This window comes from Panulirus ornatus, chromosome 18 (assembly GCF_036320965.1).
Source record: "Panulirus ornatus isolate Po-2019 chromosome 18, ASM3632096v1, whole genome shotgun sequence".
NCBI lineage: Eukaryota > Metazoa > Arthropoda > Malacostraca > Decapoda > Palinuridae > Panulirus > Panulirus ornatus.
Window position 1 is genome coordinate 56,620,428 of NC_092241.1, and position 20,390 is coordinate 56,640,817.

A 20,390-nucleotide genomic window follows, 5' to 3' on the forward strand; every position below is an offset into this window, starting at 1 on the left:
TCAACCACGCTCTTTTTATTTCCACACATCTCTCTTACCCTTACGTTACTTACTCGATCAAACCACCTCACACCACACATTGTCCTCAAACATCTCATTTCCAGCACATCCATCCTCCTGCGCACAACTCTATCCATAGCCCACGCCTCGCAACCATACAACATTGTTGGAACCACTATTCCTTCAAACATACCCATTTTTGCTTTCCGAGATAATGTTCTCGACTTCCAAACATTCTTCAAGGCTCCCAGGATTTTCGCCCCCTCCCCCACCCTATGATGCAATTCCGCTTCCATGCTTCCATCCGCTGCTAGATCCACTCCCAGATATCTAAAACACTTTACTTCCTCCAGTTTTTCTCCATTCAAACTTACCTCCCAATTGACTTGATCCTCAACCCTACTGTACCTAATAACCTTGCTCTTATTCACATTTACTCTTAACTTTCTTCTTTCAAACTCTTTACCAAACGCAGTCACCAGCTTCTGCAGTTTCTCACATGAATGAGCCACCAGCGGTGTATCATGAGCGAACAACAACTGACTCACTTCCTAAGCTCTTTCATCCACAACAGACTTCATACTTGCCCCTCTTTCCAAAACTCTTGCATTCACCTCCCCAATAACCCAATCCATAAACAAATTAAACAACCATGGAGACATCACACACCCCTGCCGCAAACCTACATTCACTGAGAACCAATCACTTTCCTCTCTTCCTACACGTACACATGCCTTACATCCTCGATAAAAACTTTTCACTGTTTCTAAGAACTTGCCTCCCACACCATATATTCTTAATACCTTCCACAGAGCATCTCTATCCACTCTATCATATGCCTTCTCCAGATCCATAAATGCTACATACAAATCCATTTGCTTTTCTAAGTATTTCTCACATACATTCTTCAAAGCAAACACCTGATCCACACATCCTCTACCACTTCTGAAACCACACTGCTCTTCCCCAATCTGATGCTCAGTACATGCCTTCACCCTCTCAATCAATACCCTCCCATATAATTTACCAGGAATACTCAACAAACTTATACCTCTGTAATTTGAGCACTCACTTTTATCCCCTTTGCCTTTGTACAATAGCACTATGCACGGATTCCGCCAATCCTTAGGCACCTCACCATGAGACATACATACATTAAATAACCTTACCAACCAGTCAATAATACAGTCACCCCCTTTTTAAATAAATTCCACTGCAATACCATCTAAACCTGCTGCCTTGCCGGCTTTCATCTTCCGCAAAGCTTTTACTACCTCTTCTCTGTTTACCAAATCATTTTCCCTAACCCTCTCACTTTGCACACCACCTCGACCAAAACACCCTATATCTATCACTCTATCATCAAACACATTCAACAAACCTTCCAAATACTCACTCCTCCTTCTCACATCACCACTACTTGTTATCACCTCCCCATTTGCGTCCTTCACTGAAGTTCCTATTTGCACCCTTGTCTTACGCACTTTATTTACCTCCTTCCAGAACATCTTTTTATTCTCCCTAAAATTTAAAGATACTCTCTCACCCCAACTCTCATTTGCCCTCTTTTTCACCTCTTGCACCTTTCTCTTGACCTCCTGTCTCTTTCTTTTATTCATCTCCCACTCAATTGCCTTTTTTGCCTGGAAAAATCGTCCAAATGCCTCTCTCTTCTCTTTCACTAATAATCTTACTTCTTCATCCCACCACTCACTACCCTTTCTAATCAACCCACCTCCCACTCTTCTCATGCCAGAAGCATCTTTTTCGCAACATATATATATATATATATATATATATATATATATATATATATATATATATATATATATATATATATATATATATATAAACATATAAATATATTATTTTACACTTTTTATTACATTTTGCTTCTTAAAACATTATTGACGAATACGAAAATAAGAAAAGAAAAGAAATAAGAAGGGAAAAGACTTCAGCGATCAATCTATGTGTTACATTAGCTTAACATTTGCATCATAATGTATACATTGAGCTCATTTCGATTATCAAATGTATTTCAACATTTCAGCCTTCATATCTGATATAAAATTTGCTCTATGGCAGCAAGGAAGCCGTAGGAAAACTAAACTGGGATGATTGCTTAATATATTTCTTAAATTTTAACATTACCAATATGGAGAACTAAATCACTTTTTATACAATACGTTTTTTGTAATATGCAAATAACATGACTGAATACAACAAGTTCTTGCCTACTCTCCCAGCCTTTGTAACGTGAAGTGTTAGTGACCTTACGTCACTATCAGCAGACACAGGTCAATGTTTATTGTGTCTCAGTCTTTTCTGTTTAGTGGTCCCAGTCACACGTTTTCTGTGGTCATCCTGATTGTTTGTTGTGTGTGATGATGCTGGTCTTTCATGTGATGTGGGACTGTGAGTTTCTTCCATTCTCGGTTGTCAACATCAGTACCACGGTTCTCCACGTGTTCCACATATGACAATATCCCAGCTTCCATTTTCTGTAGATAAGGCCATCATCTAATCCCTGTGGTGACACTTTCCACAGGAAGAACATGTGTGGATGATGAGGAGGATGACGGAAGAAACGGTTCACAGCAGGAGTTTACGATGGCTTGCTTTGAGGTCCTCGAAGCCCTCTGTGATACCGTGTGAAAGTGAAAATAATAATTAGTACTTATCTTTACACATGCATATATATATATATATATATATATATATATATATATATATATATATATATATATAGAGAGAGAGAGAGAGAGAGAGAGAGAGAGAGAGAGAGAGAGAGAGAGAGAGAGAGAGAGAGAGAGAGAGAGAGAGAGAGAGAGAGAGAGAGAAAGAGAGAGAGAGAGAGAGAGAGAGAGAGAGAGAGAGAGAGAGAGAGAGAGAGAGAGAGAGAGAGAGAGAGAGAGAGAGAGAGAGAGAGAGAGAGAGAGAGAGAGAGAGAGAGAGAGAGAGAGAGAGAGAGAGAGAGAGAGAGAGAGAGAGAGAGAGAGAGAGAGAGAGAGAGAGAGAGAGAGAGAGAGAGAGAGAGAGAGAATATATGGTAGAAAATCTACGTCTATATATAAGTACGTCTTCCTTAATTCTACCTTCACATTACTGGTTCATCACCGCCACTTGAGTGTTAACATTGTAAACAAGTTGGCGTAAGATACCTTCCAACAGATGACAAGGAACGGTCGACAACTATGAAATAAGACGGAAAAGAAAGTAACATATAAAGCGAGAGAGTCGAATATAAACAGCGGTTGATTTTGTGTCTTCAATAATGCAACAATACTTGAACGTAACTCACAGGAGTGGATTGCCGTAGTGAGGATGGTACAGATTGTGGTTGAGATTATAATTGGGATACTGGTAGACATTCTGGTAGGGATAATGGGAGAGACTGTGGTAGGGATAACCTAGAAATGGGTTAGCCTCAGTCCTGCCAGCGTACTCAGTCACCAACACCCCAATCAGTACCAGCAGCAGCAACACCCTCACTGTACCAGGAAAAACCAACTCATCTTACTGAACTCGTACAAGGTAAATATACATTCTAATAAACTTAATGACTCTTTCTTATCATACGTCATTAATACAAGATATCTAATGAACATTTAAGATGTATGATATATTGTATGCATACAAATATTGCTAAGTGAAATAACACTTTTCGTAAATCATTTTCTTATTCCGTTACTTCTCAGATCTGTTCCTTCAGGCCCTAAGTTTAAAGCATTGATTGCCTAATTTGTATATTGAATAAGATCACAATACAATTATTGGTTATTATCAAGTTTAATGTTAAAGGTCAGACATATTGTTAGATGTGCTTATGTGCCAAAAAATATTTTGTACTTACATGACATACTTCAGTGAATAATTGATAAAGTTCTCCGTTAAGAAAGAGAATGTAAGTAGTTAGATATATATTTGGTTGGTGGTTCTAACTTGATGATGATGGTCTAAACGACCCTGGCAGTTAGTTGTTAGGTTGAAGGATACATATCCAACCAGCCAACCTGTCTTGTGTGTTACGTTTCTTGGCCAAAAAGCCTTTAGTTCTTGCTATTCAGGAAATCAAGTAACAAATACAAAAGATATGGAACGTTACTTTATATGAATGTTATGGAAATATCAGAATGTTACATTTCCCACATATAATTCATTAACCTTATTTTCATAAATTCAGAACAGCTAAAGTATACTTTGTGTGACTAATAAGTAACGATTACTGTAAGAAAAACCATTCAAGTCAATGAATAACAATATAACATATATTTAAGAAAGAGTTCAAATGATTTGTATGTGTGTGTCATGCTGTCTTTACTGTTTGTGTGAGTCAGGGAGCAAGTTTTACAATCAAGTTCCTCTGTCTTCTCAACCTTGTTTATATGTACAACAGGTCTGCCCCTATATATATATATATATATATACATCTGTTCTGCTCTTATAAATGTACTTCAGTTCTGCTACTATATATATGTACACCATGTCTGTTACTATATATATGTACACCGGGTCTGCTCCCATATATGTACACCAGGTCTGCTCCTATATATGTACACCAAGTCTGGTCCCATATATGTACACCAGGTCTGCTCCCATGTATATAAGCACGTAGCCTCACACCGCAGTCGAAGCCAAGCAAGTACTCATCAACCATCCCCGAGGGGAAGGATGAGCACCTGGGTGGGCCAGTTGCCGCCTAGGATTCCAACCCGTGCGGGTCCGATCCCGGGTTACCCTCTACTGATTCATGATCAGTCAACCTAACCTATACATCATAGATGCATGTGTATGTGTGTGTGTGTGTGTGTGTGTGTGTGTGTGTGTGTGTGTGTTGGTGTACCATGTCCGTGCCCAACCCTGGCTCCTCACCACACCTCTCAACAGCTCTCCAACAATGCATTTCCAAATTCATCAATTTTGTCATACTGAGTAAAGTTAAGTGGTTGTCATATGAAGGCCAGTCGTGTGCTTGACTTACTTGTTCCTGATGTGTCTAGCTTGGACCGTTGCTCCTGAGACTCACTCTCCTACTGATCCTCTGCTCGCCTCACCTCCCTTATATACCTCTCATCTCTGGTGGTTGACGAAGTGACCTTGAATATAATTGTTGAATGTTATAATAAAAAAGACGACTGTTTCATTATTCTCTTGAAGTGTTTATGTAATACATGCCTGGAAAAAAATACAAATACTAATGCAGTGAATGATATATGTGAAAGGATTTTAGAATATATTTTCGCATCAAGAATGAGAACTATTCATATGGAACAAAAATTCAACATATACGTAAAGTTCTCTATTCAACCATCAGGAACAAAAAAATGATAATGAAATCCCATACTTCGATGTGCTTATATATAAACAATCAAACTTTCCAAACGTAGTTGTGAGTTGTGGGAAACCAATTCTTCTCAGGTTCTCGGGGACGTTAGAAAGCTTTCATCTTTGGCAAAAGGTTTATCTTAAGAAGATGGCACGTTTATAAGCTTAACCATCTACACTACGAGAGCTGACAAGAGAGGTCTGGAATAATGGCAACTTAGTTCACGAAACACACACGAGCACAGGAGGATTTATCTGTCATCAGCTGCAATAACACCAGCAGTCAGTCAGGAAGTAGCAGGAGAAGTAAGACTTGTCCAGTACAACAACCTCCTCAAGAGTGACCTAGTCTGATCACTCTGATCTTCCTCTGCAAGTGACGTGGTCAAGCAACTCCTCATGACTGCCCCAGTACAACACTCTCTCAACTGACGTCGTGCAACAGTTCATGAGTGGCGTTACCATCCCTACCAGGAGTGACTGTCCAATTACTGATCATGTGTGGCGCTGTTAAGAAACTCATCTGATATCACAACCCTAACGCTGGCAATAGCCCATTTCACATGCCAACCCACCTCCTGACTATGATCTTTGCCATATGCCAGACTCACTTTTGGCAATGGCCCTTGTCATATGACAGCACCTTCTCCTTTTCAAACATTATATTGTTGTTGTAATTGTTTTTGGTAATTCATCCCTGCCAGACTAAAGTCTAGCAGGGATGAATGGCTAACGATGGGCCATTTTGAAATATTTATAGATATGATACGGCATATAGCGGTTATCAACAGCTAAATCCGCTAGATCGTATCCTGTAACGTATATCAATAATACAAGAGAAAAATATGCTTAGGTTTATTGGTTCTATAGCTTGATTTTTAGCCTATCAACTGTCAGGGACATTATGGGCGTCGATGCCAAGTTATAACCAAATCAAAAAGGTATCACACCTTCTTCAGGTGGCCAAGATAATTCCAAGACCATAAACACCTTCACTGGTTGTACGTCCCTGTGTTGAAGATAATTCTCAGACCATAAATACTCAACGGCATTGCGGTCATCAAGAGACAAGCTTGCTTGTTGCATGTATGTGTAACGTGAAGCATCGTAAAACTTGATCGTAGTACCTGAAGACTGAGTAAAGTGATAACTTCGCAGTTAGATTAAAAAACAGTCAGAAATTTGATCAAACAGAATTGATTATTCTTCTTACAAAATTGTTCAGGAAAATGAACGAATCGCCTTAGTGTCATAATGATATAGTCACCTTGAAACTATAGCTATCGTGGTAATATATCCCCATAACATGTATCCATAACGACAGCAATTATGCCACCACGAAAACATACTCTACGTGTTGTGTGGCCAGAAGCACTGTCCACTCTGCACCTCACGTTGTGTGGCCAGAAGCACTGTCCACTCTGCACCTCACGTTGTGTGGCCAGAAGCACTGTCCACTCTGCACCTCACGTTGTGTGGCCAGGAACACTGTCCACTCTGTACCTCACATTGTGTGGCCAGGAACACTGTCCACTCTGTTCCTCACGTTGTGTGGCCAGAAGCACTGTCCACTCTGCACCTCACGTTGTGTGGCCAGGAACACTATCCACTCTGTAACTCACGTTGTATGGCCAGGAACACTGTCCACTCTGCACCTCACGTTGTATGGCCAGAAGCACTGTCCACTCTGCACCTCACGTTGTGTGGCCAGGAACACTCTCCACTCTGCACCTCACGTTGTGTGGCCAGAAGCACTGTCCACTCTACACCTCACGTTGTGTGGCCAGGAACACTGTCCACTCTGTACCTCACATTGTGTGGCCAGGAACACTGTCCACTCTGTACCTCACGTTGTGTGGCCAGAAGCACTGTCCACTCTGCACCTCACGTTGTGTGGCCAGGAACACTGTCCACTCTGCACCTCACGTTGTGTGGCCAGAAGCACTGTCCACTCTGTACCTCACGTTGTGTGGCCAGGTACACTCTCCACTCTGAATGTTACATTGTGTGGCCAGCAATACTGTACACTCTACACCTCAGAGTGTGTAGTTATCGCTTGTATGAACCTATAAGACATTACTGAAGTTCAGGAAAATCGTCCTTATTCCTAACGTTTTACCTCGAACGGACTTGTTAACCTATGGAACGATTTTCCATTTAGAATGGTTGACAACAGTTCTATAGATACGTTTTAGAACATATTGCAAAAATGGTTTCCCTCATGTCCACGACTAACATTGTTTGTACATCTTTCGTCACGTGAAGAGTTTCGAGATTTTTCTCTTTGAATCGTCCGTATGCCTTTCTGCTCTTAATATTCTAATGTGGGAGTTTCTCTTATATTCCAATATCACAAACACAGAACCAAATGGTCTCTTGATGTCTTTATTCTTATATAATCAAACACGGTAATCAGCCGGGTTGGTTGGCCAAACGTGCCTCAGAGTAGCAATAAGAACGACATTATCTGAGCAGTAGTGCCAATCTATCACGTACTGTTTACATAACATCGTCGTTACCGCGTCTTAGGGGAAATATGGACTCCTTTAGGTAAGGAGTTCTCAGCCGAGAATGTCCTCGTGGTGATACAGCGTCGCAAAAGGTGATTGTTTCACTTGCAGTGGAGTTCAGTAAGACACACACACACACACACACACACACACACACACACACACACACACACACACACACACACACACACACACACACACACAAATGTTCTCTCTTTCCAAACATTCTTCAGTGCCCCTAGAACCATCGCCCCTTCCCCATCCTGTGACTCACTTCCATTTCCATGGTTCTATTCGCTACCATTTCAACGTCCAGATATCTGACAAAACATATTTCATACTTGATCGCCATTTTCCATGTTAGCGAAATAGCGTCAGAAACAAACGCAAGATGGCCACATTCACTCCCATTCATTTCATAGGTGGCCCGTATAATGCACTGAAACCGCAGCTCTCTATCTACACCCAGGCCCAAAAGATTATTCCAGGGATTACCCCAGACGATTCACATACCCTACTTCAGTCTTTTGACAGCATGTCGACGTTCCAAGTCGTTTCATCCCGTGTATGCCTTTGACCCTATTGCATGTTCATTCCCCATTCGATCAAAATCTTTTCACTCCATCCTTCCATGTCCATTTTGGTCTCCCCATTCTCCTTGTTCCCTCTACTTCTAACATATATATCCAGTGTGCCAACATTTCCTCACTCATTCTCTCCATATGGCCAAACTATTTCACGATACCCTCTTCAGCTCTCTAAGCTATCCTCATTGTATTACCACCCTTTCTCTCTTATCATTTCATTACTTACCCGATCAAGCCACCTCGCACATGTTATCCTCAAACATTTTATCTCCAACACATCCACCCTCCTCCACACAGCTATTTCTATAGCTAATGCCTCGCATCCATAAAATAATGTAAATACTATTATACTCTTAAACATGCAATTTTTTGCCGATCCAGATGATATTATATATATATATATATATATATATATATATATATATATATATATATATATATATATATATATATATATATAAATATATATATATATATTTATATATATATATATATATATATATATATATATATATATATATATATATATATATATATATATATATATATATATATATATATATATATATATATATATATATATATATATATATATATATATATATATATATATATATATATATATATCCCTGGGGATAGGGGAGAAAGAATACTTCCCACGTATTCCCTGCGTGTCGTAGAAGGCGACTAAAAGGGGAGGGAGCGGGGGGCTGGAAATCCTCCCCTCTCACTTTTTTTTTTTTTTTTAATTTTCCAAAAGAGGGAACAGAGAAGGGGCCCAGGTGAGGATATTCCCTCAAGGGCCCAGTCCTCTGTTCTCAACGCTACCTCGCTGATGCGGGAAATGGCGAATAGTATGAAAAAAAAGAAAGAATATATATATATATATATATATTTATATTTATATATATATATATATATATATATATATATATATATATATATATATATATATATATATATATATATATATATATATATATATATATATATATATATATATATATATATATATATATATATATATATATATATATATATATATATATATATATATATATATATATATATATATATATATATATATATATATGGAGGATGTAAGGTATGTGTACGTGTAGGAAGAGAGGAAAGTGATTGGTTTTCAGTGAATGTAGGTTTGCGGCAGGGGTGTGTGATGTCTCCATGGTTGTTTAATTTGTTTATGGATGGGGTTGTTAGGGAGGTGAATGGAAGAGTTTTGGAAAGAGGGGTGAGTATGAAGTCTTTTGGGGATGAGAGAGCTTGGGAAGTGAGTCAGTTTATGTTCGCTGATGATACAGCGCTGGTGGCTGATTCATGTGAGAAACTGCAGAAGCTGGTGACTGAGTTTGGTAAAGTGTGTGAAAGAAGAAAGTTAAGAGTAAATGTGAATAAGAGCAAGGTTATTAGGTACAGTAGGGTTGAGGGTCAAGTCAATTGGGAGGTGAGTTTGAATGGAGAAAAACTGGAGGAAGTGAAGTGTTTTAGATATCTGGGAGTGGATCTGGCAGCGGATGGAACCATGGAAGCGGAGGTGGATCATAGGGTGGGGGAGGGGGCGAAAATCCTGGGGGCCTTGAAGAATGTGTGGAATTCGAGAACATTATCTCGGAAAGCAAAAATGGGTATGTTTGAAGGAATAGTGGTTCCAACAATGTTGTATGGTTGCGAGGCGTGGGCTATGGATAGAGTGGTGCGCAGAAGGATGGATGTGCTGGAAATGAGATGTTTGAGGACAATGTGTGGTGTGAGGTGGTTTGATCGAGTAAGTAACGTAAGGGTAAGAGAGATGTGTGGAAATAAAAAGAGCGTGGTTGAGATAGCAGAAGAGGGTGTTCTGAAATGGTTTGGGCACATGGAGAGAATGAGTGAGGAAAGATTGACCAAGAGGATATATGTGTCGGAGGTGGAGGAAACGAGGAGAAGAGGGAGACCAAATTGGAGGTGGAAAGATGGAGTGAAGAAGATTTTGTGTGATCGGGGCCTGAACATGCAGGAGGGTGAAAGGAGGGCAAGGAATAGAGTGAATTGGAGCGATGTGGTGTACCGGGGTTGACGTGCTGTCAGTGGATTGAATCAAGGCATATGAAGCGTCTGGGGTAAACCATGGAAAGCTGTGTAGGTATGTATATTTGCGTGTGTGGACGTATGTATATACATGTGTATGGAGGTTGTTTGGGCCATTTCTTTCGTCTGTTTACTTGCGCTACTTCGCAAGCGCGGGAGTCAGCGAAAAAGGAAAAAAAAAAAAAGGATATATATATATATATATATATATATATATATATATATATATATATATATATATATTGGTGGTGCAAAGTGAGAGGGTTAGGGAAAATGATTTGGTAAACAGAGAAGAGGTAGTGAAAGCTTTGCGGAAGATGAAAGACGGCAAGGCAGCAGGTTTGGATGGTATTGCAGTGGAATATATTAAAAAAGGGGGTGACTGTATTGTTGACTGGTTGGTAAGGTTATTTAATGTATGTATGACTCATGGTGAGGTGCCTGAGGATTGGCGGAATGCGTGCATAGTGCCATTGTACAAAGGCAAAGGGGATAAGAGTGAGTGCTCAAATTACAGAGGTATAAGTTTGTTGAGTATTCCTGGTAAATTATATGGGAGGGTATTGATTGAGAGGGTGAAGGCATGTACAGAGCATCAGATTGGGGAAGAGCAGTGTGGTTTCAGAAGTGGTAGAGGATTTGTGGATCAGGTGTTTGCTTTGAAGAATGTATGTGAGAAATACTTAGAAAAGCAAATGGATTTGTATGTAGCATTTATGGATCTGGAGAAGGCATATGATAGAGTTGATAGAGATGCTCTGTGGAAGGTATTAAGAATATATGGTGTGGGAGGCAAGTTGTTAGAAGCAGTGAAAAGTTTTTATCGAGGATGTAAGGCATGTGTACGTGTAGGAAGAGAGGAAAGTGATTGGTTCTCAGTGAATGTAGGTTTGCGGCAGGGGTGTGTGATGTCTCCATGGTTGTTTAATTTGTTTATGGATGGGGTTGTTAGGGAGGTAAATGCAAGAGTTTTGGAAAGAGGGGCAAGTATGAAGTCTGTTGGGGATGAGAGAGCTTGGGAAGTGAGTCAGTTGTTGTTCGCTGATGATACAGCGCTGGTGGCTGATTCATGTGAGAAACTGCAGAAGCTGGTGACTGAGTTTGGAAAAGTGTGTGGAAGAAGAAAGTTAAGAGTAAATGTGAATAAGAGCAAGGTTATTAGGTACAGTAGGGTTGAGGGTCAAGTCAATTGGGAGGTGAGTTTGAATGGAGAAAAAATGGAGGAAGTGAAGTGTTTTAGATATCTGGGAGTGGATCTGGCAACGGATGGAACCATGGAAGCGGAAGTGGATCATAGGGTGGGGGAGGGGGCGAAAATCCTGGGGGCCTTGAAGAATGTGTGGAAGTCGAGAACATTATCTCGGAAAGCAAAAATGTGTATGTTTGAAGGAATAGTGGTTCCAACAATGTTGTATGGTTGTGAGGCTTGGGCTGTGGATAGAGTTGTGCGCAGGAGGATGGATGTGCTGGAAATGAGATGTTTGAGGACAATGTGTGGTGTGAGGTGGTTTGATCGAGTGAGTAACGTAAGGGTAAGAGAGATGTGAGGAAAGAAAAAGAGCGTGGTTGAGAGAGCAGAAGAGGGTGTTTTGAAGTGGTTTGGGCACATGGAGAGGATGAGTGAGGAAAGATTGACCAAGAGGATATATGTGTCGGAGGTGAAGGGAACAAGGAGAAGAGGGAGACCAAATTGGAGGTGGAAAGATGGAGTGAAAAAGATTTTGTGTGATCGGGGCCTGAACATGCAGGAGGGTGAAAGGAGGGCAAGGAATAGAGTGAGTTGGAGCGATGTGGTATACCGGGGTTGACGTGCTGTCAGTGGATTGAAGCAGGGCATGTGAAGCGTCTGGGGTAAACCGTGGAAGGCTGTGTAGGTATGTATATTTGCGTGTGTGGACGTATGTATATACATGTGTATGGGGGGGGGGTTGGGCCATTTCTTTCGTCTGTTTCCTTGCGCTACCTCGCAAACGCGGGAGACAGCGACAAAGTATAATAAAAAATATAATAAATATATATATATATATATATGTAAATATATATATATATATATATATATATATATATATATATATATATATGTAAATATATAAATAAATTATTTACACTTTTTATTACGTTTTGCTTCTTAAAACATTATTGACGAATACGAAAATAAGAAAAGAAAAGAAATAAGAAGGGAAAAGACTTCAGCGATCAATCTATGTGTTACATTAGCTTAACATTTGCATCATAATGTATACATTGAGCTCATTTCGATTATCAAATGTATTTCAACATTTCAGCCTTCATATCTGATATAAAATTTGCTCTATGGCAGCAAGGAAGCCGTAGGAAAACTAAACTGGGATGATTGCTTAATATATTTCTTAAATTTTAACATTACCAATATGGAGAACTAAATCACTTTTTATACAATACGTTTTTCGTAATATGCAAATAACATGACTGAATACAACAAGTTCTTGCCTACTCTCCCAGCCTTTGTAACGTGAAGTGTTAGTGACCTTACGTCACTATCAGCAGACACAGGTCAATGTTTATTGTGTCTCAGTCTTTTCTGTTTAGTGGTCCCAGTCACACGTTTTCTGTGGTCATCCTGATTGTTTGTTGTGTGTGATGATGCTGGTCTTTCATGTGATGTGGGACTGTGAGTTTCTTCCATTCTCGGTTGTCAACATCAGTACCACGGTTCTCCACGTGTTCCACATATGACTATCCCAGCTTCCATTTTCTGTAGATAAGGCCATCATCTAATCCCTGTGGTGACACTTTCCACAGGAAGAACATGTGTGGATGATGAGGAGGATGACGGAAGAAACGGTTCACAGCAGGAGTTTAATTTGCATTGCTTTGAGGTCCTCGAAGCCCTCTGTGATACCGTGTGAAAGTGAAAATAATGATTAGTATTTATCTTTACAAATGCACACACACACACACACACACACACACACACACACACACATATATATATATATATATATATATATATATATATATATATATATATATATATATATATATATATATATATATATAGAGAGAGAGAGAGAGAGAGAGAGAGAGAGAGAATATATGGTAGAAAATCTACGTCTATATATAAGTACGTCTTCCTTAATTCTACCTTCACATTACTGGTTCATCACCGTCACTTGAGTGTAAAAAAGTTGGCGTAAGATACCTTCCAACAGATGACAAGGAACGGTCGACAACTATGAAATAAGACGGAAAAGAAAATAACATATAAAGCGAGAGAGTCGAATATAAACAGCGGTTAATTTTGTGTCTTCAATAATGCAACAATACTTGAACGTAACTCACAGGAGTGGATTGCTGTAGAGAGGCTGGTATAGATTGTGGTTGAGAATCCCATTGGGATACTGGTAGACACTATGGTAGGGATAATGGGAGAGACTGTGGTAGGGATAACTTAGAAGTGGGTTAGCCTCAGTCCTGCCAGCGTACTCAGTCACCAACACCCCAATCAGTACCAGCAGCAGCAACACCCTCACTGTACCAGGAAAAACCAACTCATCTTACTGAACTCGTACAAGGTAAATATATATTCTAATAAACTTAATGACTCTTTCTTATCATACGTCAGTAATACAAGACATCTAATGAACATTTAAGATGTATGATATATTGTATGCATACAAATATTGCTAAGTGAAATAACACTTTTCGTAAATCATTTTCTTATTCCGTTACTTCTCAGATCTGTTCCTTCAGGCCCTAAGTTTAAAGCATTGATTGCCTAATTTGTATATTGAATAAGATCACAATACAATTATTGGTTATTATCAAGTTTAATGTTAAAGGTCAGACTTATTGTTAGATGTGCTTATGTGCCAAAAAATATTTTGTACTTACATGACATACTTCAGTGAATAATTGATAAAGTTCTCCGTTAAGAAAGAGAATGTAAGTAGTTAGATATATATTTGGTTGGTGGTTCTAACTTGATGATGATGGTCCAAACGACCCTGGCAGTTAGTTGTTAGGTTGAAGGATACATATCCAACCAGCCAACCTGTCTTGTGTGTTACGTTTCTTGGCCAAAAAGCCTTTAGTTCTTGCTATTCAGGAAATCAAGTAACAAATACAAAAGATATGGAACGTTACTTTATATGAATGTTATGGAAATATCAGAATGTTACATTTCCCACATATAATTCATTAACCTTATTTTCATAAATTCAGAACAGCTAAAGTATACTTTGTGTGACTAATAAGTAACGATTACTGTAAGAAAAACCATTCAAGTCAATGAATAACAATATAACATATATTCAAGAAAGAGTTCAAATGATTTGTATGTGTGTGTCATGCTGTCTTTACTGTTTGTGTGAGTCAGGGAGCAAGTTTTACAATCAAGTTCCTCTGTCTTCTCAACCTTGTTTATATGTACAACAGGTCTGCCCCTATATATATATATATATATATATATATATATATATATATATATATATATATATATATATATATATACATCTGTTCTGCTCTTATAAATGTACTTCAGTTCTGCTACTATATATATGTACACCATGTCTGTTACTATATATATGGACACCGGGTCTGCTCCCATATATGTACACCAGGTCTGCTCCTATATATGTACACCAAGTCTGGTCCCATATATGTACACCAGGTCTGCTCCTATATATGTACACCAGGTCTGCTCCTATATATGTACACCAAGTCTGGTCCCATATATGTACACCAGGTCTGCTCCCATGTATATAAGCACGTAGCCTCACACCGCAGTCGAAGCCAAGCAAGTACTCATCAACCATCCCCGAGGGGAAGGATGAGCACCTGGGTGGGCCAGTTGCCGCCTAGGATTCCAACCCGTGCGGGTCCGATCCCGGGTTACCCTCTACTGATTCATGATCAGTCAACCTAACCTATACATCATAGATGCATGTGTGTGTGTGTGTGTGTGTGTGTGTGTGTGTGTGTGTGTGTGTGTGTGTGTTGGTGTACCATGTCCGTGCCCAACCCTGGCTCCTCACCACACCTCTCAACAGCTCTCCAACAATGCATTTCCAAATTCATCAATTTTGTCATACTGAGTAAAGTTAAGTGGTTGTCATATGAAGGCCAGTCGTGTGCTTGACTTACTTGTTCCTGATGTGTCTAGCTTGGACCGTTGCTCCTGAGACTCACTCTCCTACTGATCCTCTGCTCGCCTCACCTCCCTTATATACCTCTCATCTCTGGTGGTTGACGAAGTGACCTTGAATATAATTGTTGAATGTTATAATAAAAAAGACGACTGTTTCATTATTCTCATGAAGTGTTTATGTAATACATGCCTGGAAAAAAATACAAATACTAATGCAGTGAATGATATATGTGAAAGGATTTTAGAATATATTTTCGCATCAAGAATGAGAACTATTCATATGGAACAAAAATTCAACATATACGTAAAGTTCTCTATTCAAGCATCAGGAAAAAAATGATAATGAAATCCCATACTTCGATGTGCTTATATATAAACAATCAAACTTTCCAAACGTAGTTGTGAGTTGTGGGAAACCAATTCTTCTCAGGTTCTCGGGGACGCTAGAAAGCTTTCATCTTTGGCAAAAGGTTTATCTTAAGAAGATGGCACGTTTATAAGCTCAACCATCTACACTACGACAGCTGACAAGAGAGGTCTGGAATAATGGCAACTTAGTTCACGAAACACACACGAGCACACGAGTATTTATCTGTCATCAGCTGCAATAACACCAGCAGTCAGTCAGGAAGTAGCAGGAGAAGTAAGACTTGTCCAGTACAACAACCTCCTCAAGAGTGACCTAGTCTGATCACTCTGATCTTCCTCTGCAAGTGACGTGGTCAAGCAACTCCTCATGACTGCCCCAGTACAACACTCTCTCAACTGACGTCGTGCAACAGTTCATGAGTGGCGTTACCATCCCTACCAGGAGTGACTGTCCAATTACTGATCATGAGTGGCGCTGTTAAGAAACTCATCTGATATCACAACCCTAACGCTGGCAATAGCCCATTTCACATGCCAACCCACCTCCTGACTATGATCTTTGCCATATGCCAGACTCACTTTTGGCAATGGCCCTTGTCATATGACAGCACCTTCTCCTTTTCAAACATTATATTGTTGTTGTAATTTTTTTTTTTTTTTTTTTTTTTTTTTTTTATACTTTGTCGCTGTCTCCCGCGTTTGCGAGGTAGCGCAAGGAAACAGACGAAAGAAATGGCCCAACCCCCCCCCCCCCCATACACATGTACATACACACGTCCACACACGCAAATATACATACCTACACAGCTTTCCATGGTTTACCCCAGACGCTTCACATGCCTTGCTTCAATCCACTGACAGCACGTCAACCCCTGTATACCACATGACTCCAATTCACTCTATTTCTTGCCCTCCTTTCACCCTCCTGCATGTTCAGGCCCCGATCACACAAAATCTTTTTCACTCCATCTTTCCACCTCCAATTTGGTCTCCCTCTTCTCCTCGTTCCCTCCACCTCCGACACATATATCCTCTTGGTCAATCTCTCCTCACTCATTCACTCCATGTGCCCAAACCATTTCAAAACACCCTCTTCTGCTCTCTCAACCACGCTCTTTTTATTTCCACACATCTCTCTCACCCTTACGTTACTTACTCGATCAAACCACCTCACACCACACATTGTCCTCAAACATCTCATTTCCAGCACATCCATCCTCCTGCGCACATCTCTATCCATAGCCCACGCCTCGCAACCATACAACATTGTTGGAACCACTATTCCCTCAAACATACCCATTTTTGCTTTCCGAGATAATGTTCTCGACTTCCACACATTTTTCAAGGCTCCCAAAATTTTCGCCCCCTCCCCCACCCTATGATCCACTTCCGCTTCCATGGTTCCATCCGCTGACAGATCCACTCCCAGATATCTAAAACACTTCACTTCCTCCAGTTTTTCTCCATTCAAACTCACCTCCCAATTGACTTGACCCTCACCCCTACTGTACTTAATAACCTTGCTCTTATTCACATTTACTCTCAACTTTCTTCTTCCACACACTTTACCAAACTCAGTCACCAGCTTCTGCAGTTTCTCACATGAATCAGCCACCAGCGCTGTATCATCAGCGAACAACAACTGACTCACTTCCCAAGCTCTCTCATCCCCAACAGACTTCATACTTGCCCCTCTTTCCAGGACTCTTGCATTTACTTCCCTTACAACCCCATCCATAAACAAATTAAACAACCATGGAGACATCACACACCCCTGCCGCAAACCTACATTCACTGAGAACCAATCACTTTCCTCTCTTCCTACACGTACACATGCCTTACATCCTCGATAAAAACCCTTCACTGCTTCTAAGAACTTGCCTCCCACACCATATATTCTTAATACCTTCCACAGAGCATCTCTATCAACTCTATCATATGCCTTCTCCAGATCCATAAATGCTACATACAAATCCATTTGCTTTTCTAAGTATTTCTCACATACATTCTTCAAAGCAAACACCTGATCCACACATCCTCTACCACTTCTGAAACCGCACTGCTCTTCCCCAATCTGATGCTCTGTACATGCCTTCACCCTCTCAATCAATACCCTCCCATACAATTTACCAGGAATACTCAACAAACTTATACCTCTGTAATTTGAGCACTCACTCTTATCCCCTTTGCCTTTGTACAATGGCACTATGCACGCATTCCGCCAATCCTCAGGCACCTCACCATGAGTCATACATACATTAAATAACCTTACCAACCAGTCAACAATACAGTCACCCCCTTTCTTAATAAATTCCACTGCAATACCATCCAAACCTGCTGCCTTGCCGGCTTTCATCTTCCGCAAAGCTTTTACTACCTCTTCTCTGTTTACCAAATCATTTTCCCTAACCCTCTCACTTTGCACACCACCTCGACCAAAACACCCTATATCTGCCACTCTGTCATCAGACACATTCAACAAACCTTCAAAATACTCATTCCATCTCCTTCTCACATCACCGCTACTTGTTATCACCTCCCCATTTACGCCCTTCACTGAAGTTCCCATTTGCTCCCTTGTCTTACGCACCCTATTTACCTCCTTCCAGAACATCTTTTTATTCTCCCTAAAATTTACTGATAGTCTCTCACCCCAACTCTCATTTGCCCTTTTTTTCACCTCTTGCACCTTTCTCTTGACCTCCTGTCTCTTTCTTTTATACTTCTCCCACTCAATTGCATTTTTTCCCTGCAAAAATCGTCCAAATGCCTCTCTCTTCTCTTTCACTAATACTCTTAATTCATCCCTGCCAGACTAAAGTCTAGCAGGGATGAATGGCTAACGATGGGCCATTTTGAAATATTTATAGATATGATACGGCATATAGCGGTTATCAACAGCTAAATCCGCTAGATCGTATCCTGTAACGTATATCAATAATACAAGAGAAAAATATGCTTAGGTTTATTGGTTCTATAGCTTGATTTTTAGCCTATCAACTGTCAGGGACATTATGGGCGTCGATGCCAAGTTATAACCAAATCAAAAAGGTATCACACCTTCTTCAGGTGGCCAAGATAATTCCAAGACCATAAACACCTTCACTGGTTGTACGTCCCTGTGTTGAAGATAATTCTCAGACCATAAATTCTCAACGGTATTGCGGTCATCAAGAGACAAGCTTGCTTGTTGCATGTATGTGTAACGTGAAGCATCGTAAAACTTGATCGTAGTATCTGAAGACTGAGTAAAGTGATAACTTTGATTATTGAATTGATTATTCTTCTTACAAAATTGTTCAGGAAAATGAACGAATCGCCTTAGTGTCATAATGATATAGTCACCTTGAAACTATAGCTATCGTGGTAATATATCCCCATAACATGTATCCATAACGACAGCAATTATGCCACCACGAAAACATACTCTACGTGTTGTGTGGCCAGAAGCACTGTCCACTCTGTACCTCACGTTGTGTGGCCAGAAGCACTGTCCACTCTGCACCTCACGTTGTGTGGCCAGGAACACTGTCCACTATGGAGCTCACATTGTGTCGCCAGCAAGACTGTCCACATTACACCTCACTTTGTGTGGCCAGGTACACTCTCCACTCTGAATGTTACACAGTGTGGCCAGCAATACTGTACACTCTACACCTCAGAGTGTGTAGTTATGCGCTTGTATGAACCTATAAGACATTACTGAAGTTCAGGAAAATCATCCTTATTCCTAACGTTTTACCTCGAACGGACTTGTTAACCTATGGAACGATTTGCCATTTAGAATGGTTGACAACAGTTCTATAGATACGTTTTATAACATATTGCAAAAATGGTTTCCCTCATGTCCACGACTAACATTGTTTGTACATCTTTCGTCACGTGAAGAGTTTCGAGATTTTTCTCTTTGAATCGTCCGTATGCCTTTCTGCTCTTAATATTCTAATGTGGGAGTTTCTCTTATATTCCAATATCACAAACACAGAACCAAATGGTCTCTTGATGTCTTTATTCTTATATAATCAAACACGGTAATCAGCCGGGTTGGTTGGCCAAACGTGCCTCAGAGTAGCAATAAGAACGACATTATCTGAGCAGTAGTGCCAATCTATCACGTACTGTTTACATAACATCGTCGTTACCGCGTCTTAGGGGAAATATGGACTCCTTTAGGTAAGGAGTTCTCAGCCGAGAATGTCCTCGTGGTGATACAGCGTCGCAAAAGGTGATTGTTTCACTTGCAGTGGAGTTCAGTAAGACACACACACACACACACACACACACACACACACACACACACACACACACACACACACACACACACACACACACACACACACACACACACACACACACAAATGTTCTCTCTTTCCAAACATT

At 40.1% G+C, this 20,390-nt stretch overlaps 2 long non-coding RNA genes across 2 annotated transcripts; both read right to left on the bottom strand.

The window, feature by feature from the left end:
• Positions 1-2,116: 2,116 nt before the first annotated feature.
• Positions 2,117-5,130, bottom strand: LOC139755129 (uncharacterized). The gene is made up of 3 exons (XR_011714036.1): positions 4,985-5,130; positions 3,305-3,494; positions 2,117-2,642 (listed from the first exon to the last, which is right to left on the bottom strand). It is a non-coding gene; the product is annotated as an uncharacterized lncRNA (long non-coding RNA).
• Positions 5,131-12,861: 7,731 nt separating this feature from the next.
• LOC139755133 (uncharacterized) lies at positions 12,862-15,790 on the bottom strand. Its single transcript, XR_011714039.1, has 3 exons — positions 15,638-15,790; positions 13,835-14,024; positions 12,862-13,385 (listed from the first exon to the last, which is right to left on the bottom strand). It is a non-coding gene; the product is annotated as an uncharacterized lncRNA (long non-coding RNA).
• Positions 15,791-20,390: the final 4,600 nt, after the last annotated feature.